The sequence below is a fragment of the Trachinotus anak genome, unplaced genomic scaffold (assembly GCF_046630095.1).
Source record: "Trachinotus anak isolate AG129_WGS33_773 ecotype Australia unplaced genomic scaffold, CSIRO_AGI_Tana_v1 ptg000033l, whole genome shotgun sequence".
Classification (NCBI taxonomy): Eukaryota; Metazoa; Chordata; class Actinopteri; order Carangiformes; family Carangidae; genus Trachinotus; species Trachinotus anak.
In genome coordinates this window covers 5,773,416-5,793,076 of record NW_027273884.1, presented here as the reverse complement: position 1 = coordinate 5,793,076, position 19,661 = coordinate 5,773,416, and the positions used below count along the sequence as shown (strand labels likewise).

The 19,661-nt window shown below is 40.1% G+C and overlaps 19 non-coding genes across 19 annotated transcripts; all 19 read left to right on the top strand.

Moving 5' to 3' along the window:
- Window positions 1–122: 122 nt before the first annotated feature.
- Window positions 123–263, top strand: LOC139614303 (U4 spliceosomal RNA). The gene has a single exon (XR_011686992.1). It is a non-coding gene; the product is annotated as a U4 spliceosomal RNA (small nuclear RNA).
- A 911-nt stretch (window positions 264–1,174) lies between these two features.
- Window positions 1,175–1,315, top strand: LOC139614306 (U4 spliceosomal RNA). Its single transcript, XR_011686995.1, has one exon. It is a non-coding gene; the product is annotated as a U4 spliceosomal RNA (small nuclear RNA).
- A 912-nt stretch (window positions 1,316–2,227) lies between these two features.
- LOC139614275 (U4 spliceosomal RNA) lies at window positions 2,228–2,368 on the top strand. Its single transcript, XR_011686965.1, has one exon. It is a non-coding gene; the product is annotated as a U4 spliceosomal RNA (small nuclear RNA).
- Window positions 2,369–3,279: 911 nt separating this feature from the next.
- On the top strand, window positions 3,280–3,420 carry LOC139614328 (U4 spliceosomal RNA). Its single transcript, XR_011687017.1, has one exon. It is a non-coding gene; the product is annotated as a U4 spliceosomal RNA (small nuclear RNA).
- Window positions 3,421–4,332: 912 nt separating this feature from the next.
- On the top strand, window positions 4,333–4,473 carry LOC139614322 (U4 spliceosomal RNA). Its single transcript, XR_011687011.1, has one exon. It is a non-coding gene; the product is annotated as a U4 spliceosomal RNA (small nuclear RNA).
- Window positions 4,474–5,384: 911 nt separating this feature from the next.
- LOC139614300 (U4 spliceosomal RNA) lies at window positions 5,385–5,525 on the top strand. Its single transcript, XR_011686989.1, has one exon. It is a non-coding gene; the product is annotated as a U4 spliceosomal RNA (small nuclear RNA).
- Window positions 5,526–6,437: 912 nt separating this feature from the next.
- On the top strand, window positions 6,438–6,578 carry LOC139614287 (U4 spliceosomal RNA). Its single transcript, XR_011686977.1, has one exon. It is a non-coding gene; the product is annotated as a U4 spliceosomal RNA (small nuclear RNA).
- A 911-nt stretch (window positions 6,579–7,489) lies between these two features.
- Window positions 7,490–7,630, top strand: LOC139614312 (U4 spliceosomal RNA). The gene has a single exon (XR_011687001.1). It is a non-coding gene; the product is annotated as a U4 spliceosomal RNA (small nuclear RNA).
- Window positions 7,631–8,541: 911 nt separating this feature from the next.
- LOC139614276 (U4 spliceosomal RNA) lies at window positions 8,542–8,682 on the top strand. The gene has a single exon (XR_011686966.1). It is a non-coding gene; the product is annotated as a U4 spliceosomal RNA (small nuclear RNA).
- Window positions 8,683–9,593: 911 nt separating this feature from the next.
- Window positions 9,594–9,734, top strand: LOC139614311 (U4 spliceosomal RNA). Its single transcript, XR_011687000.1, has one exon. It is a non-coding gene; the product is annotated as a U4 spliceosomal RNA (small nuclear RNA).
- A 911-nt stretch (window positions 9,735–10,645) lies between these two features.
- Window positions 10,646–10,786, top strand: LOC139614274 (U4 spliceosomal RNA). Its single transcript, XR_011686964.1, has one exon. It is a non-coding gene; the product is annotated as a U4 spliceosomal RNA (small nuclear RNA).
- A 911-nt stretch (window positions 10,787–11,697) lies between these two features.
- Window positions 11,698–11,838, top strand: LOC139614299 (U4 spliceosomal RNA). The gene has a single exon (XR_011686988.1). It is a non-coding gene; the product is annotated as a U4 spliceosomal RNA (small nuclear RNA).
- A 912-nt stretch (window positions 11,839–12,750) lies between these two features.
- On the top strand, window positions 12,751–12,891 carry LOC139614325 (U4 spliceosomal RNA). The gene has a single exon (XR_011687014.1). It is a non-coding gene; the product is annotated as a U4 spliceosomal RNA (small nuclear RNA).
- A 911-nt stretch (window positions 12,892–13,802) lies between these two features.
- LOC139614298 (U4 spliceosomal RNA) lies at window positions 13,803–13,943 on the top strand. Its single transcript, XR_011686987.1, has one exon. It is a non-coding gene; the product is annotated as a U4 spliceosomal RNA (small nuclear RNA).
- Window positions 13,944–14,855: 912 nt separating this feature from the next.
- LOC139614324 (U4 spliceosomal RNA) lies at window positions 14,856–14,996 on the top strand. Its single transcript, XR_011687013.1, has one exon. It is a non-coding gene; the product is annotated as a U4 spliceosomal RNA (small nuclear RNA).
- Window positions 14,997–15,907: 911 nt separating this feature from the next.
- Window positions 15,908–16,048, top strand: LOC139614286 (U4 spliceosomal RNA). Its single transcript, XR_011686976.1, has one exon. It is a non-coding gene; the product is annotated as a U4 spliceosomal RNA (small nuclear RNA).
- Window positions 16,049–16,959: 911 nt separating this feature from the next.
- Window positions 16,960–17,100, top strand: LOC139614310 (U4 spliceosomal RNA). Its single transcript, XR_011686999.1, has one exon. It is a non-coding gene; the product is annotated as a U4 spliceosomal RNA (small nuclear RNA).
- A 911-nt stretch (window positions 17,101–18,011) lies between these two features.
- Window positions 18,012–18,152, top strand: LOC139614281 (U4 spliceosomal RNA). The gene has a single exon (XR_011686971.1). It is a non-coding gene; the product is annotated as a U4 spliceosomal RNA (small nuclear RNA).
- A 911-nt stretch (window positions 18,153–19,063) lies between these two features.
- LOC139614309 (U4 spliceosomal RNA) lies at window positions 19,064–19,204 on the top strand. Its single transcript, XR_011686998.1, has one exon. It is a non-coding gene; the product is annotated as a U4 spliceosomal RNA (small nuclear RNA).
- Window positions 19,205–19,661: the final 457 nt, after the last annotated feature.

Here is a 19,661-nt window from a genome sequence, read left to right as displayed (position 1 = left end):
ACATGCAAAATCATCATATCGTTGTACTGACAGGAGTGTACATTCAGGAAGGGATTTGAATGGCACCGTGTTCTTCGTGAATGTTGCACCAAGTCCACTGTAAAGTTGTAGTTACTTTCTGCATTCTTTCGCAGAGGCAATTTCATAGTCTGTGAAGTACAGCTGAGACGTGATTATTGCTGGTTGAAAACTTAACCCAATACCCCGCCAGAATGACTTGAAATACAGTCAGCTATGGCAATTTTTGTTAGTCTCTAGAGAGACTGTATGTTATGTTTCAATGAAAAATCATGAGTTCCCATGTAACGTATTGCTCCTTGGTCTTCCAGTATAACATACAGACACGCTTTCTTCAAACTTCCAGCAAAGTTTGTAACTACATTCAAAGAGCCTATGTGAGCTGCGGCCTGTTTTTCATATGTGGATAAATGAGCCGCTCAGGCTAGATTGTTGATGACATGATACGAGCCTGGATCGTTAAGTTCTTCACCGCTGGTTTAAAATTCATCTGGAGCTGTTGCTAGAACAGCAAGGTCTTGAAGTGAAATTTTCCAACGAGCAAGCTGATTGTCACTTAGCGGGATCATGAGCAAACATTTTAGAGTGAATTCCATACGAGATGTCATTTTCAGATACAAATGGCTTGCTACGGTAGAGATGTTATGAAAGGATATTGACATGATCATGATTTCGTATTGGATGAGCCTAAAAGTGATTTCAAAATCTTGATGACCCTTTGACGTAATTTTCACTTTCACAAGATAATATATCAAGCTAAATGAAAGTTTAGACCCCAAAAACGTACTGATCAATCTGCGTTCAAAATGTCCTAAACCAGATTTTATGGATCAGAATTAACAGGCTTATTTGAGCCTGATATCAACATGTTGGCCTCAATTGTTGAAGCTAAACATGAAGGACAAGGCCCTGGAATGAATGAGTCTAACCAGTGTAGCAATGGGTTACTTGTCTCACATCGTAGGTTCTCACAAGGCTCCACCCATGATGACTGTTGCCCGGAAAAGGCGGGGTTTGTTGTAAACAAGCCAATCACATGCAAGATCATCATATCGTTGTACTGACAGGAGTGTACATTCAGGAAGGGATTTGAATGGCACCGTGTTCTTCGTGAATGTTGCACCAAGTCCACTGTAAAGTTGTAGTTACTTTCTGCATTCTTTCGCAGAGGCAATTTCATAGTCTGTGAAGTACAGCTGAGACGTGATTATTGCTGGTTGAAAACTTAACCCAATACCCCACCAGGATGACTTGAAATACAGTCAGCTATGGCAATTTTTGTTAGTCTCTAGAGAGACTGTATGTTATGTTTCAATGAAAAATCATGAGTTCCCATGTAACGTATTGCTCCTTGGTCTTCCAGTATAACATACAGACACGCTTTCTTCAAACTTCCAGCAAAGGTTGTAACTACATTCAAAGAGCCTATGTGAGCTGCGGCCTGTTTTTCATATGTGGATAAATGAGCCGCTCAGGCTAGATTGTTGATGACATGATACGAGCCTGGATCGTTAAGTTCTTCACCGCTGGTTTAAAATTCATCTGGAGCTGTTGCTAGAACAGCAAGGTCTTGAAGTGAAATTTTCCAACGAGCAAGCTGATTGTCACTTAGCGGGATCATGAGCAAACATTTTAGAGTGAATTCCATACGAGATGTCATTTTCAGATACAAATGGCTTGCTACGGTAGAGATGTTATGAAAGGATGTTGACATGATCATGATTTCGTATTGGATGAGCCTAAAAGTGATTTCAAAATCTTGATGACCCTTTGACGTAATTTTCACTTTCACAAGATAATATATCAAGCTAAATGAAAGTTTAGACCCCAAAAACGTACTGATCAATCTGCGTTCAAAATGTCCTAAACCAGATTTTATGGATCAGAATTAACAGGCTTATTTGAGCCTGATATCAACATGTTGGCCTCAATTGTTGAAGCTAAACATGAAGGACAAGGCCCTGGAATGAATGAGTCTAACCAGTGTAGCAATGGGTTACTTGTCTCACATCGTAGGTTCTCACAAGGCTCCACCCATGATGACTGTTGCCCGGAAAAGGCGGGGTTTGTTGTAAACAAGCCAATCACATGCAAGATCATCATATCGTTGTACTGACAGGAGTGTACATTCAGGAAGGGATTTGAATGGCACCGTGTTCTTCGTGAATGTTGCACCAAGTCCACTGTAAAGTTGTAGTTACTTTTCCACATTCTTTCGCAGAGGCAATTTCATAGTCTGTGAAGTACAGCTGAGACGTGATTATTGCTGGTTGAAAACTTAACCCAATACCCCGCCAGGATGACTTGAAATACAGTCAGCTATGGCAATTTTTGTTAGTCTCTAGAGAGACTGTATGTTATGTTTCAATGAAAAATCATGAGTTCCCATGTAACGTATTGCTCCTTGGTCTTCCAGTATAACATACAGACACGCTTTCTTCAAACTTCCAGCAAAGGTTGTAACTACATTCAAAGAGCCTATGTGAGCTGCGGCCTGTTTTTCATATGTGGATAAATGAGCCGCTCAGGCTAGATTGTTGATGACATGATACGAGCCTGGATCGTTAAGTTCTTCACCGCTGGTTTAAAATTCATCTGGAGCTGTTGCTAGAACAGCAAGGTCTTGAAGTGAAATTTTCCAACGAGCAAGCTGATTGTCACTTAGCGGGATCATGAGCAAACATTTTAGAGTGAATTCCATACGAGATGTCATTTTCAGATACAAATGGCTTGCTACGGTAGAGATGTTATGAAAGGATATTGACATGATCATGATTTCGTATTGGATGAGCCTAAAAGTGATTTCAAAATCTTGATGACCCTTTGACGTAATTTTCACTTTCACAAGATAATATATCAAGCTAAATGAAAGTTTAGACCCCAAAAACGTACTGATCAATCTGCGTTCAAAATGTCCTAAACCAGATTTTATGGATCAGAATTAACAGGCTTATTTGAGCCTGATATCAACATGTTGGCCTCAATTGTTGAAGCTAAACATGAAGGACAAGGCCCTGGAATGAATGAGTCTAACCAGTGTAGCAATGGGTTACTTGTCTCACATCGTAGGTTCTCACAAGGCTCCACCCATGATGACTGTTGCCCGGAAAAGGCGGGGTTTGTTGTAAACAAGCCAATCACATGCAAGATCATCATATCGTTGTACTGACAGGAGTGTACATTCAGGAAGGGATTTGAATGGCACCGTGTTCTTCGTGAATGTTGCACCAAGTCCACTGTAAAGTTGTAGTTACTTTCTGCATTCTTTCGCAGAGGCGATTTCATAGTCTGTGAAGTTCAGCTGAGACGTGATTATTGCTGGTTGAAAACTTAACCCAATACCCCGCCAGGACGATTTGAAATACAGTCAGCTATGGCAATTTTTGTTAGTCTCTAGAGAGACTGTATGTTATGTTTCAATGAAAAATCATGAGTTCACGTGTAACGTATTGCTCCTTGGTCTTCCAGTATAACATACAGACACGCTTTCTTCAAACTTCCAGCAAAGGTTGTAACTACATTCAAAGAGCCTATGTGAGCTGCGGCCTGTTTTTCATATGTGGATAAATGAGCCGCTCAGACTAGATTGTTGATGACATGATACGAGCCTGGATCGTTAAGTTCTTCACCGCTGGTTTAAAATTCATCTGGAGCTGTTGCTAGAACAGCAAGGTCTTGAAGTGAAATTTTCCAACGAGCAAGCTGATTGTCACTTAGCGGGATCATGAGCAAACATTTTAGAGTGAATTCCATACGAGATGTCATTTTCAGATACAAATGGCTTGCTACGGTAGAGATGTTATGAAAGGATATTGACATGATCATGATTTCGTATTGGATGAGCCTAAAAGTGATTTCAAAATCTTGATGACCCTTTGACGTAATTTTCACTTTCACAAGATAATATATCAAGCTAAATGAAAGTTTAGACCCCAAAAACGTACTGATCAATCTGCGTTCAAAATGTCCTAAACCAGATTTTATGGATCAGAATTAACAGGCTTATTTGAGCCTGATATCAACATGTTGGCCTCAATTGTTGAAGCTAAACATGAAGGACAAGGCCCTGGAATGAATGAGTCTAACCAGTGTAGCAATGGGTTACTTGTCTCACATCGTAGGTTCTCACAAGGCTCCACCCATGATGACTGTTGCCCGGAAAAGGCGGGGTTTGTTGTAAACAAGCCAATCACATGCAAGATCATCATATCGTTGTACTGACAGGAGTGTACATTCAGGAAGGGATTTGAATGGCACCGTGTTCTTCGTGAATGTTGCACCAAGTCCACTGTAAAGTTGTAGTTACTTTTCCGCATTCTTTCGCAGAGGCAATTTCATAGTCTGTGAAGTACAGCTGAGACGTGATTATTGCTGGTTGAAAACTTAACCCAATACCCCGCCAGGACGATTTGAAATACAGTCAGCTATGGCAATTTTTGTTAGTCTCTAGAGAGACTGTATGTTATGTTTCAATGAAAAATCATGAGTTCCCATGTAACGTATTGCTCCTTGGTCTTCCAGTATAACATACAGACACGCTTTCTTCAAACTTCCAGCAAAGTTTGTAACTACATTCAAAGAGCCTATGTGAGCTGCGGCCTGTTTTTCATATGTGGATAAATGAGCCGCTCAGGCTAGATTGTTGATGACATGATACGAGCCTGGATCGTTAAGTTCTTCACCGCTGGTTTAAAATTCATCTGGAGCTGTTGCTAGAACAGCAAGGTCTTGAAGTGAAATTTTCCAACGAGCAAGCTGATTGTCACTTAGCGGGATCATGAGCAAACATTTTAGAGTGAATTCCATACGAGATGTCATTTTCAGATACAAATGGCTTGCTACGGTAGAGATGTTATGAAAGGATGTTGACATGATCATGATTTCGTATTGGATGAGCCTAAAAGTGATTTCAAAATCTTGATGACCCTTTGACGTAATTTTCACTTTCACAAGATAATATATCAAGCTAAATGAAAGTTTAGACCCCAAAAACGTACTGATCAATCTGCGTTCAAAATGTCCTAAACCAGATTTTATGGATCAGAATTAACAGGCTTATTTGAGCCTGATATCAACATGTTGGCCTCAATTGTTGAAGCTAAACATGAAGGACAAGGCCCTGGAATGAATGAGTCTAACCAGTGTAGCAATGGGTTACTTGTCTCACATCGTAGGTTCTCACAAGGCTCCACCCATGATGACTGTTGCCCGGAAAAGGCGGGGTTTGTTGTAAACAAGCCAATCACATGCAAGATCATCATATCGTTGTACTGACAGGAGTGTACATTCAGGAAGGGATTTGAATGGCACCGTGTTCTTCGTGAATGTTGCACCAAGTCCACTGTAAAGTTGTAGTTACTTTCTGCATTCTTTCGCAGAGGCAATTTCATAGTCTGTGAAGTACAGCTGAGACGTGATTATTGCTGGTTGAAAACTTAACCCAATACCCCGCCAGGATGATTTGAAATACAGTCAGCTATGGCAATTTTTGTTAGTCTCTAGAGAGACTGTATGTTATGTTTCAATGAAAAATCATGAGTTCACATGTAACGTATTGCTCCTTGATCTTCCAGTATAACATACAGACACGCTTTCTTCAAACTTCCAGCAAAGGTTGTAACTACATTCAAAGAGCCTATGTGAGCTGCGGCCTGTTTTTCATATGTGGATAAATGAGCCGTTCAGACTAGATTGTTGATGACATGATACGAGCCTGGATCGTTAAGTTCTTCACCGCTGGTTTAAAATTCATCTGGAGCTGTTGCTAGAACAGCAAGGTCTTGAAGTGAAATTTTCCAACGAGCAAGCTGATTGTCACTTAGCGGGATCATGAGCAAACATTTTAGAGTGAATTCCATACGAGATGTCATTTTCAGATACAAATGGCTTGCTACGGTAGAGATGTTATGAAAGGATGTTGACATGATCATGATTTCGTATTGGATGAGCCTAAAAGTGATTTCAAAATCTTGATGACCCTTTGACGTAATTTTCACTTTCACAAGATAATATATCAAGCTAAATGAAAGTTTAGACCCCAAAAACGTACTGATCAATCTGCGTTCAAAATGTCCTAAACCAGATTTTATGGATCAGAATTAACAGGCTTATTTGAGCCTGATATCAACATGTTGGCCTCAATTGTTGAAGCTAAACATGAAGGACAAGGCCCTGGAATGAATGAGTCTAACCAGTGTAGCAATGGGTTACTTGTCTCACATCGTAGGTTCTCACAAGGCTCCACCCATGATGACTGTTGCCCGGAAAAGGCGGGGTTTGTTGTAAACAAGCCAATCACATGCAAGATCATCATATCGTTGTACTGACAGGAGTGTACATTCAGGAAGGGATTTGAATGGCACCGTGTTCTTCGTGAATGTTGCACCAAGTCCACTGTAAAGTTGTAGTTACTTTTCCACATTCTTTCGCAGAGGCAATTTCATAGTCTGTGAAGTACAGCTGAGACGTGATTATTGCTGGTTGAAAACTTAACCCAATACCCCGCCAGGATGATTGGAAATACAGTCAGCTATGGCAATTTTTGTTAGTCTCTAGAGAGACTGTATGTTATGTTTCAATGAAAAATCATGAGTTCACATGTAACGTATTGCTCCTTGATCTTCCAGTATAACATATAGACACGCTTTCTTCAAACTTCCAGCAAAGGTTGTAACTACATTCAAAGAGCCTATGTGAGCTGCGGCCTGTTTTTCATATGTGGATAAATGAGCCGTTCAGACTAGATTGTTGATGACATGATACGAGCCTGGATCGTTAAGTTCTTCACCGCTGGTTTAAAATTCATCTGGAACTGTTGCTAGAACAGCAAGGTCTTGAAGTGAAATTTTCCAACGAGCAAGCTGATTGTCACTTAGCGGGATCATGAGCAAACATTTTAGAGTGAATTCCATACGAGATGTCATTTTCAGATACAAATGGCTTGCTACGGTAGAGATGTTATGAAAGGATGTTGACATGATCATGATTTCGTATTGGATGAGCCTAAAAGTGATTTCAAAATCTTTATGACCCTTTGACGTAATTTTCACTTTCACAAGATAATATATCAAGCTAAATGAAAGTTTAGACCCCAAAAACGTACTGATCAATCTGCGTTCAAAATGTCCTAAACCAGATTTTATGGATCAGAATTAACAGGCTTATTTGAGCCTGATATCAACATGTTGGCCTCAATTGTTGAAGCTAAACATGAAGGACAAGGCCCTGGAATGAATGAGTCTAACCAGTGTAGCAATGGGTTACTTGTCTCACATCGAAGGTTCTCACAAGGCTCCACCCATGATGACTGTTGCCCGGAAAAGGCGGGGTTTGTTGTCAACAAGCCAATCACATGCAAGATCATCATATCGTTGTACTGACAGGAGTGTACATTCAGGAAGGGATTTGAATGGCACCGTGTGCTTCGTGAATGTTGCACCAAGTCCACTGTAAAGTTGTAGTTACTTTCTGCATTCTTTTGCAGAGGCAATTTCATAGTCTGTGAAGTACAGCTGAGACGTGATTATTGCTGGTTGAAAACTTAACCCAATACCCCGTCAGGATGATTTGAAATACAGTCAGCTATGGCAATTTTTGTTAGTCTCTAGAGAGACTGTATTTTATGTTTCAATAAAAAATCATGAGTTCACATGTAACGTATTGCTCCTTGATCTTCCAGTATAACATACAGACACGCTTTCTTCAAACTTCAAGCAAAGGTTGTAACTACATTCAAAGAGCCTATGTGAGCTGCGGCCTGTTTTTCATATGTGGATAAATGAGCCGCTCAGACTAGATTGTTGATGACATGATACGAGCCTGGATCGTTAAGTTCTTCACCGCTGGTTTAAAATTCATCTGGAGCTGTTGCTAGAACAGCAAGGTCTTGAAGTGAAATTTTCCAACGAGCAAGCTGATTGTCACTTAGCGGGATCATGAGCAAACATTTTAGAGTGAATTCCATACGAGATGTCATTTTCAGATACAAATGGCTTGCTACGGTAGAGATGTTATGAAAGGATGTTGACATGATCATGATTTCGTATTGGATGAGCCTAAAAGTGATTTCAAAATCTTGATGACCCTTTGACGTAATTTTCACTTTCACAAGATAATATATCAAGCTAAATGAAAGTTTAGACCCCAAAAACGTACTGATCAATCTGCGTTCAAAATGTCCTAAACCAGATTTTATGGATCAGAATTAACAGGCTTATTTGAGCCTGATATCAACATGTTGGCCTCAATTGTTGAAGCTAAACATGAAGGACAAGGCCCTGGAATGAATGAGTCTAACCAGTGTAGCAATGGGTTACTTGTCTCACATCGTAGGTTCTCACAAGGCTCCACCCATGATGACTGTTGCCCGGAAAAGGCGGGGTTTGTTGTAAACAAGCCAATCACATGCAAGATCATCATATCGTTGTACTGACAGGAGTGTACATTCAGGAAGGGATTTGAATGGCACCGTGTGCTTCGTGAATGTTGCACCAAGTCCACTGTAAAGTTGTAGTTACTTTCTGCATTCTTTCGCAGAGGCAATTTCATAGTCTGTGAAGTACAGCTGAGATGTGATTATTGCTGGTTGAAAACTTAACCCAATACCCTGCCAGGATGACTTGAAATATAGTCAGCTATGGCAATTTTTGTTAGTATCTAGAGAGACTGTATGTTATGTTTCAATGAAAAATCATGAGTTCACATGTAACGTATTGCTCCTTGGTCTTCCAGTATAACATACAGACACGCTTTCTTCAAACTTCTAGCAAAGTTTGTAACTACATTCAAAGAGCCTATGTGAGCTGCGGCCTGTTTTTCATATGTGGATAAATGAGCCGCTCAGGCTAGATTGTTGATGACATGATACGAGCCTGGATCGTTAAGTTCTTAACCGCTGGTTTAAAATTCATCTGGAACTGTTGCTAGAACAGCAAGGTCTTGAAGTGAAATTTTCCAACGAGCAAGCTGATTGTCACTTAGCGGGATCATGAGCAAACATTTTAGAGTGAATTCCATACGAGATGTCATTTTCAGATACAAATGGCTTGCTACGGTAGAGATGTTATGAAAGGATGTTGACATGATCATGATTTCGTATTGGATGAGCCTAAAAGTGATTTCAAAATCTTTATGACCCTTTGACGTAATTTTCACTTTCACAAGATAATATATCAAGCTAAATGAAAGTTTAGACCCCAAAAACGTACTGATCAATCTGCGTTCAAAATGTCCTAAACCAGATTTTATGGATCAGAATTAACAGGCTTATTTGAGCCTGATATCAACATGTTGGCCTCAATTGTTGAAGCTAAACATGAAGGACAAGGCCCTGGAATGAATGAGTCTAACCAGTGTAGCAATGGGTTACTTGTCTCACATCGAAGGTTCTCACAAGGCTCCACCCATGATGACTGTTGCCCGGAAAAGGCGGGGTTTGTTGTCAACAAGCCAATCACATGCAAGATCATCATATCGTTGTACTGACAGGAGTGTACATTCAGGAAGGGATTTGAATGGCACCGTGTGCTTCGTGAATGTTGCACCAAGTCCACTGTAAAGTTGTAGTTACTTTCTGCATTCTTTTGCAGAGGCAATTTCATAGTCTGTGAAGTACAGCTGAGACGTGATTATTGCTGGTTGAAAACTTAACCCAATACCCCGTCAGGATGATTTGAAATACAGTCAGCTATGGCAATTTTTGTTAGTCTCTAGAGAGACTGTATTTTATGTTTCAATAAAAAATCATGAGTTCACATGTAACGTATTGCTCCTTGATCTTCCAGTATAACATACAGACACGCTTTCTTCAAACTTCAAGCAAAGGTTGTAACTACATTCAAAGAGCCTATGTGAGCTGCGGCCTGTTTTTCATATGTGGATAAATGAGCCGCTCAGACTAGATTGTTGATGACATGATACGAGCCTGGATCGTTAAGTTCTTCACCGCTGGTTTAAAATTCATCTGGAGCTGTTGCTAGAACAGCAAGGTCTTGAAGTGAAATTTTCCAACGAGCAAGCTGATTGTCACTTAGCGGGATCATGAGCAAACATTTTAGAGTGAATTCCATACGAGATGTCATTTTCAGATACAAATGGCTTGCTACGGTAGAGATGTTATGAAAGGATGTTGACATGATCATGATTTCGTATTGGATGAGCCTAAAAGTGATTTCAAAATCTTGATGACCCTTTGACGTAATTTTCACTTTCACAAGATAATATATCAAGCTAAATGAAAGTTTAGACCCCAAAAACGTACTGATCAATCTGCGTTCAAAATGTCCTAAACCAGATTTTATGGATCAGAATTAACAGGCTTATTTGAGCCTGATATCAACATGTTGGCCTCAATTGTTGAAGCTAAACATGAAGGACAAGGCCCTGGAATGAATGAGTCTAACCAGTGTAGCAATGGGTTACTTGTCTCACATCGTAGGTTCTCACAAGGCTCCACCCATGATGACTGTTGCCCGGAAAAGGCGGGGTTTGTTGTAAACAAGCCAATCACATGCAAGATCATCATATCGTTGTACTGACAGGAGTGTACATTCAGGAAGGGATTTGAATGGCACCGTGTGCTTCGTGAATGTTGCACCAAGTCCACTGTAAAGTTGTAGTTACTTTCTGCATTCTTTCGCAGAGGCAATTTCATAGTCTGTGAAGTACAGCTGAGATGTGATTATTGCTGGTTGAAAACTTAACCCAATACCCTGCCAGGATGACTTGAAATATAGTCAGCTATGGCAATTTTTGTTAGTATCTAGAGAGACTGTATGTTATGTTTCAATGAAAAATCATGAGTTCACATGTAACGTATTGCTCCTTGGTCTTCCAGTATAACATACAGACACGCTTTCTTCAAACTTCTAGCAAAGTTTGTAACTACATTCAAAGAGCCTATGTGAGCTGCGGCCTGTTTTTCATATGTGGATAAATGAGCCGCTCAGGCTAGATTGTTGATGACATGATACGAGCCTGGATCGTTAAGTTCTTAACCGCTGGTTTAAAATTCATCTGGAGCTGTTGCTAGAACAGCAAGGTCTTGAAGTGAAATTTTCCAACGAGCAAGCTGATTGTCACTTAGCGGGATCATGAGCAAACATTTTAGAGTGAATTCCATACGAGATGTCATTTTCAGATACAAATGGCTTGCTACGGTAGAGATGTTATGAAAGGATGTTGACATGATCATGATTTCGTATTGGATGAGCCTAAAAGTGATTTCAAAATCTTGATGACCCTTTGACGTAATTTTCACTTTCACAAGATAATATATCAAGCTAAATGAAAGTTTAGACCCCAAAAACGTACTGATCAATCTGCGTTCAAAATGTCCTAAACCAGATTTTATGGATCAGAATTAACAGGCTTATTTGAGCCTGATATCAACATGTTGGCCTCAATTGTTGAAGCTAAACATGAAGGACAAGGCCCTGGAATGAATGAGTCTAACCAGTGTAGCAATGGGTTACTTGTCTCACATCGTAGGTTCTCACAAGGCTCCACCCATGATGACTGTTGCCCGGAAAAGGCGGGGTTTGTTGTAAACAAGCCAATCACATGCAAGATCATCATATCGTTGTACTGACAGGAGTGTACATTCAGGAAGGGATTTGAATGGCACCGTGTTCTTCGTGAATGTTGCACCAAGTCCACTGTAAAGTTGTAGTTACTTTCTGCATTCTTTCGCAGAGGCAATTTCATAGTCTGTGAAGTACAGCTGAGACGTGATTATTGCTGGTTGAAAACTTAACCCAATACCCCGCCAGGATGATTTGAAATACAGTCAGCTATGGCAATTTTTGTTAGTCTCTAGAGAGACTGTATGTTATGTTTCAATGAAAAATCATGAGTTCCCATGTAACGTATTGCTCCTTGATCTTCCAGTATAACATACAGACACGCTTTCTTCAAACTTCCAGCAAAGGTTGTAACTACATTCAAAGAGCCTATGTGAGCTGCGGCCTGTTTTTCATATGTGGATAAATGAGCCGTTCAGACTAGATTGTTGATGACATGATACGAGCCTGGATCGTTAAGTTCTTCACCGCTGGTTTAAAATTCATCTGGAGCTGTTGCTAGAACAGCAAGGTCTTGAAGTGAAATTTTCCAACGAGCAAGCTGATTGTCACTTAGCGGGATCATGAGCAAACATTTTAGAGTGAATTCCATACGAGATGTCATTTTCAGATACAAATGGCTTGCTACGGTAGAGATGTTATGAAAGGATGTTGACATGATCATGATTTCGTATTGGATGAGCCTAAAAGTGATTTCAAAATCTTTATGACCCTTTGACGTAATTTTCACTTTCACAAGATAATATATCAAGCTAAATGAAAGTTTAGACCCCAAAAACGTACTGATCAATCTGCGTTCAAAATGTCCTAAACCAGATTTTATGGATCAGAATTAACAGGCTTATTTGAGCCTGATATCAACATGTTGGCCTCAATTGTTGAAGCTAAACATGAAGGACAAGGCCCTGGAATGAATGAGTCTAACCAGTGTAGCAATGGGTTACTTGTCTCACATCGTAGGTTCTCACAAGGCTCCACCCATGATGACTGTTGCCCGGAAAAGGCGGGGTTTGTTGTAAACAAGCCAATCACATGCAAGATCATCATATCGTTGTACTGACAGGAGTGTACATTCAGGAAGGGATTTGAATGGCACCGTGTTCTTCGTGAATGTTGCACCAAGTCCACTGTAAAGTTGTAGTTACTTTTCCACATTCTTTCGCAGAGGCAATTTCATAGTCTGTGAAGTACAGCTGAGACGTGATTATTGCTGGTTGAAAACTTAACCCAATACCCTGCCAGGATGATTTGAAGTACAGTCAGCTATGGCAATTTTTGTTAGTCTCTAGAGAGACTGTATGTTATGTTTCAATGAAAAATCATGAGTTCACATGTAACGTATTGCTCCTTGATCTTCCAGTATAACATACAGACACGCTTTCTTCAAACTTCCAGCAAAGGTTGTAACTACATTCAAAGAGCCTATGTGAGCTGCGGCCTGTTTTTCATATGTGGATAAATGAGCCGCTCAGGCTAGATTGTTGATGACATGATACGAGCCTGGATCGTTAAGTTCTTCACCGCTGGTTTAAAATTCATCTGGAGCTGTTGCTAGAACAGCAAGGTCTTGAAGTGAAATTTTCCAACGAGCAAGCTGATTGTCACTTAGCGGGATCATGAGCAAACATTTTAGAGTGAATTCCATACGAGATGTCATTTTCAGATACAAATGGCTTGCTACGGTAGAGATGTTATGAAAGGATGTTGACATGATCATGATTTCGTATTGGATGAGCCTAAAAGTGATTTCAAAATCTTGATGACCCTTTGACGTAATTTTCACTTTCACAAGATAATATATCAAGCTAAATGAAAGTTTAGACCCCAAAAACGTACTGATCAATCTGCGTTCAAAATGTCCTAAACCAGATTTTATGGATCAGAATTAACAGGCTTATTTGAGCCTGATATCAACATGTTGGCCTCAATTGTTGAAGCTAAACATGAAGGACAAGGCCCTGGAATGAATGAGTCTAACCAGTGTAGCAATGGGTTACTTGTCTCACATCGTAGGTTCTCACAAGGCTCCACCCATGATGACTGTTGCCCGGAAAAGGCGGGGTTTGTTGTAAACAAGCCAATCACATGCAAGATCATCATATCGTTGTACTGACAGGAGTGTACATTCAGGAAGGGATTTGAATGGCACCGTGTTCTTCGTGAATGTTGCACCAAGTCCACTGTAAAGTTGTAGTTACTTTCTGCATTCTTTCGCAGAGGCAATTTCATAGTCTGTGAAGTACAGCTGAGACGTGATTATTGCTGGTTGAAAACTTAACCCAATACCCCGCCAGGATGATTTGAAATACAGTCAGCTATGGCAATTTTTGTTAGTCTCTAGAGAGACTGTATGTTATGTTTCAATGAAAAATCATGAGTTCCCATGTAACGTATTGCTCCTTGATCTTCCAGTATAACATACAGACACGCTTTCTTCAAACTTCCAGCAAAGGTTGTAACTACATTCAAAGAGCCTATGTGAGCTGCGGCCTGTTTTTCATATGTGGATAAATGAGCCGTTCAGACTAGATTGTTGATGACATGATACGAGCCTGGATCGTTAAGTTCTTCACCGCTGGTTTAAAATTCATCTGGAGCTGTTGCTAGAACAGCAAGGTCTTGAAGTGAAATTTTCCAACGAGCAAGCTGATTGTCACTTAGCGGGATCATGAGCAAACATTTTAGAGTGAATTCCATACGAGATGTCATTTTCAGATACAAATGGCTTGCTACGGTAGAGATGTTATGAAAGGATGTTGACATGATCATGATTTCGTATTGGATGAGCCTAAAAGTGATTTCAAAATCTTTATGACCCTTTGACGTAATTTTCACTTTCACAAGATAATATATCAAGCTAAATGAAAGTTTAGACCCCAAAAACGTACTGATCAATCTGCGTTCAAAATGTCCTAAACCAGATTTTATGGATCAGAATTAACAGGCTTATTTGAGCCTGATATCAACATGTTGGCCTCAATTGTTGAAGCTAAACATGAAGGACAAGGCCCTGGAATGAATGAGTCTAACCAGTGTAGCAATGGGTTACTTGTCTCACATCGTAGGTTCTCACAAGGCTCCACCCATGATGACTGTTGCCCGGAAAAGGCGGGGTTTGTTGTAAACAAGCCAATCACATGCAAGATCATCATATCGTTGTACTGACAGGAGTGTACATTCAGGAAGGGATTTGAATGGCACCGTGTTCTTCGTGAATGTTGCACCAAGTCCACTGTAAAGTTGTAGTTACTTTTCCACATTCTTTCGCAGAGGCAATTTCATAGTCTGTGAAGTACAGCTGAGACGTGATTATTGCTGGTTGAAAACTTAACCCAATACCCTGCCAGGATGATTTGAAGTACAGTCAGCTATGGCAATTTTTGTTAGTCTCTAGAGAGACTGTATGTTATGTTTCAATGAAAAATCATGAGTTCACATAAACGTATTGCTCCTTGATCTTCCAGTATAACATACAGACACGCTTTCTTCAAACTTCCAGCAAAGGTTGTAACTACATTCAAAGAGCCTATGTGAGCTGCGGCCTGTTTTTCATATGTGGATAAATGAGCCGTTCAGACTAGATTGTTGATGACATGATACGAGCCTGGATCGTTAAGTTCTTCACCGCTGGTTTAAAATTCATCTGGAGCTGTTGCTAGAACAGCAAGGTCTTGAAGTGAAATTTTCCAACGAGCAAGCTGATTGTCACTTAGCGGGATCATGAGCAAACATTTTAGAGTGAATTCCATACGAGATGTCATTTTCAGATACAAATGGCTTGCTACGGTAGAGATGTTATGAAAGGATGTTGACATGATCATGATTTCGTATTGGATGAGCCTAAAAGTGATTTCAAAATCTTGATGACCCTTTGACGTAATTTTCACTTTCACAAGATAATATATCAAGCTAAATGAAAGTTTAGACCCCAAAAACGTACTGATCAATCTGCGTTCAAAATGTCCTAAACCAGATTTTATGGATCAGAATTAACAGGCTTATTTGAGCCTGATATCAACATGTTGGCCTCAATTGTTGAAGCTAAACATGAAGGACAAGGCCCTGGAATGAATGAGTCTAACCAGTGTAGCAATGGGTTACTTGTCTCACATCGTAGGTTCTCACAAGGCTCCACCCATGATGACTGTTGCCCGGAAAAGGCGGGGTTTGTTGTAAACAAGCCAATCACATGCAAGATCATCATATCGTTGTACTGACAGGAGTGTACATTCAGGAAGGGATTTGAATGGCACCGTGTTCTTCGTGAATGTTGCACCAAGTCCACTGTAAAGTTGTAGTTACTTTTCCACATTCTTTCGCAGAGGCAATTTCATAGTCTGTGAAGTACAGCTGAGACGTGATTATTGCTGGTTGAAAACTTAACCCAATACCCCGCCAGGATGATTGGAAATACAGTCAGCTATGGCAATTTTTGTTAGTCTCTAGAGAGACTGTATGTTATGTTTCAATGAAAAATCATGAGTTCACATGTAACGTATTGCTCCTTGATCTTCCAGTATAACATATAGACACGCTTTCTTCAAACTTCCAGCAAAGGTTGTAACTACATTCAAAGAGCCTATGTGAGCTGCGGCCTGTTTTTCATATGTGGATAAATGAGCCGTTCAGACTAGATTGTTGATGACATGATACGAGCCTGGATCGTTAAGTTCTTCACCGCTGGTTTAAAATTCATCTGGAACTGTTGCTAGAACAGCAAGGTCTTGAAGTGAAATTTTCCAACGAGCAAGCTGATTGTCACTTAGCGGGATCATGAGCAAACATTTTAGAGTGAATTCCATACGAGATGTCATTTTCAGATACAAATGGCTTGCTACGGTAGAGATGTTATGAAAGGATGTTGACATGATCATGATTTCGTATTGGATGAGCCTAAAAGTGATTTCAAAATCTTTATGACCCTTTGACGTAATTTTCACTTTCACAAGATAATATATCAAGCTAAATGAAAGTTTAGACCCCAAAAACGTACTGATCAATCTGCGTTCAAAATGTCCTAAACCAGATTTTATGGATCAGAATTAACAGGCTTATTTGAGCCTGATATCAACATGTTGGCCTCAATTGTTGAAGCTAAACATGAAGGACAAGGCCCTGGAATGAATGAGTCTAACCAGTGTAGCAATGGGTTACTTGTCTCACATCGAAGGTTCTCACAAGGCTCCACCCATGATGACTGTTGCCCGGAAAAGGCGGGGTTTGTTGTCAACAAGCCAATCACATGCAAGATCATCATATCGTTGTACTGACAGGAGTGTACATTCAGGAAGGGATTTGAATGGCACCGTGTGCTTCGTGAATGTTGCACCAAGTCCACTGTAAAGTTGTAGTTACTTTCTGCATTCTTTTGCAGAGGCAATTTCATAGTCTGTGAAGTACAGCTGAGACGTGATTATTGCTGGTTGAAAACTTAACCCAATACCCCGTCAGGATGATTTGAAATACAGTCAGCTATGGCAATTTTTGTTAGTCTCTAGAGAGACTGTATTTTATGTTTCAATAAAAAATCATGAGTTCACATGTAACGTATTGCTCCTTGATCTTCCAGTATAACATACAGACACGCTTTCTTCAAACTTCAAGCAAAGGTTGTAACTACATTCAAAGAGCCTATGTGAGCTGCGGCCTGTTTTTCATATGTGGATAAATGAGCCGCTCAGACTAGATTGTTGATGACATGATACGAGCCTGGATCGTTAAGTTCTTCACCGCTGGTTTAAAATTCATCTGGAGCTGTTGCTAGAACAGCAAGGTCTTGAAGTGAAATTTTCCAACGAGCAAGCTGATTGTCACTTAGCGGGATCATGAGCAAACATTTTAGAGTGAATTCCATACGAGATGTCATTTTCAGATACAAATGGCTTGCTACGGTAGAGATGTTATGAAAGGATGTTGACATGATCATGATTTCGTATTGGATGAGCCTAAAAGTGATTTCAAAATCTTGATGACCCTTTGACGTAATTTTCACTTTCACAAGATAATATATCAAGCTAAATGAAAGTTTAGACCCCAAAAACGTACTGATCAATCTGCGTTCAAAATGTCCTAAACCAGATTTTATGGATCAGAATTAACAGGCTTATTTGAGCCTGATATCAACATGTTGGCCTCAATTGTTGAAGCTAAACATGAAGGACAAGGCCCTGGAATGAATGAGTCTAACCAGTGTAGCAATGGGTTACTTGTCTCACATCGTAGGTTCTCACAAGGCTCCACCCATGATGACTGTTGCCCGGAAAAGGCGGGGTTTGTTGTAAACAAGCCAATCACATGCAAGATCATCATATCGTTGTACTGACAGGAGTGTACATTCAGGAAGGGATTTGAATGGCACCGTGTGCTTCGTGAATGTTGCACCAAGTCCACTGTAAAGTTGTAGTTACTTTCTGCATTCTTTCGCAGAGGCAATTTCATAGTTTGTGAAGTACAGCTGAGATGTGATTATTGCTGGTTGAAAACTTAACCCAATACCCTGCCAGGATGACTTGAAATATAGTCAGCTATGGCAATTTTTGTTAGTATCTAGAGAGACTGTATGTTATGTTTCAATGAAAAATCATGAGTTCACATGTAACGTATTGCTCCTTGGTCTTCCAGTATAACATACAGACACGCTTTCTTCAAACTTCTAGCAAAGTTTGTAACTACATTCAAAGAGCCTATGTGAGCTGCGGCCTGTTTTTCATATGTGGATAAATGAGCCGCTCAGGCTAGATTGTTGATGACATGATACGAGCCTGGATCGTTAAGTTCTTAACCGCTGGTTTAAAATTCATCTGGAACTGTTGCTAGAACAGCAAGGTCTTGAAGTGAAATTTTCCAACGAGCAAGCTGATTGTCACTTAGCGGGATCATGAGCAAACATTTTAGAGTGAATTCCATACGAGATGTCATTTTCAGATACAAATGGCTTGCTACGGTAGAGATGTTATGAAAGGATGTTGACATGATCATGATTTCGTATTGGATGAGCCTAAAAGTGATTTCAAAATCTTTATGACCCTTTGACGTAATTTTCACTTTCACAAGATAATATATCAAGCTAAATGAAAGTTTAGACCCCAAAAACGTACTGATCAATCTGCGTTCAAAATGTCCTAAACCAGATTTTATGGATCAGAATTAACAGGCTTATTTGAGCCTGATATCAACATGTTGGCCTCAATTGTTGAAGCTAAACATGAAGGACAAGGCCCTGGAATGAATGAGTCTAACCAGTGTAGCAATGGGTTACTTGTCTCACATCGAAGGTTCTCACAAGGCTCCACCCATGATGACTGTTGCCCGGAAAAGGCGGGGTTTGTTGTCAACAAGCCAATCACATGCAAGATCATCATATCGTTGTACTGACAGGAGTGTACATTCAGGAAGGGATTTGAATGGCACCGTGTGCTTCGTGAATGTTGCACCAAGTCCACTGTAAAGTTGTAGTTACTTTCTGCATTCTTTTGCAGAGGCAATTTCATAGTCTGTGAAGTACAGCTGAGACGTGATTATTGCTGGTTGAAAACTTAACCCAATACCCCGTCAGGATGATTTGAAATACAGTCAGCTATGGCAATTTTTGTTAGTCTCTAGAGAGACTGTATTTTATGTTTCAATAAAAAATCATGAGTTCACATGTAACGTATTGCTCCTTGATCTTCCAGTATAACATACAGACACGCTTTCTTCAAACTTCAAGCAAAGGTTGTAACTACATTCAAAGAGCCTATGTGAGCTGCGGCCTGTTTTTCATATGTGGATAAATGAGCCGCTCAGACTAGATTGTTGATGACATGATACGAGCCTGGATCGTTAAGTTCTTCACCGCTGGTTTAAAATTCATCTGGAGCTGTTGCTAGAACAGCAAGGTCTTGAAGTGAAATTTTCCAACGAGCAAGCTGATTGTCACTTAGCGGGATCATGAGCAAACATTTTAGAGTGAATTCCATACGAGATGTCATTTTCAGATACAAATGGCTTGCTACGGTAGAGATGTTATGAAAGGATGTTGACATGATCATGATTTCGTATTGGATGAGCCTAAAAGTGATTTCA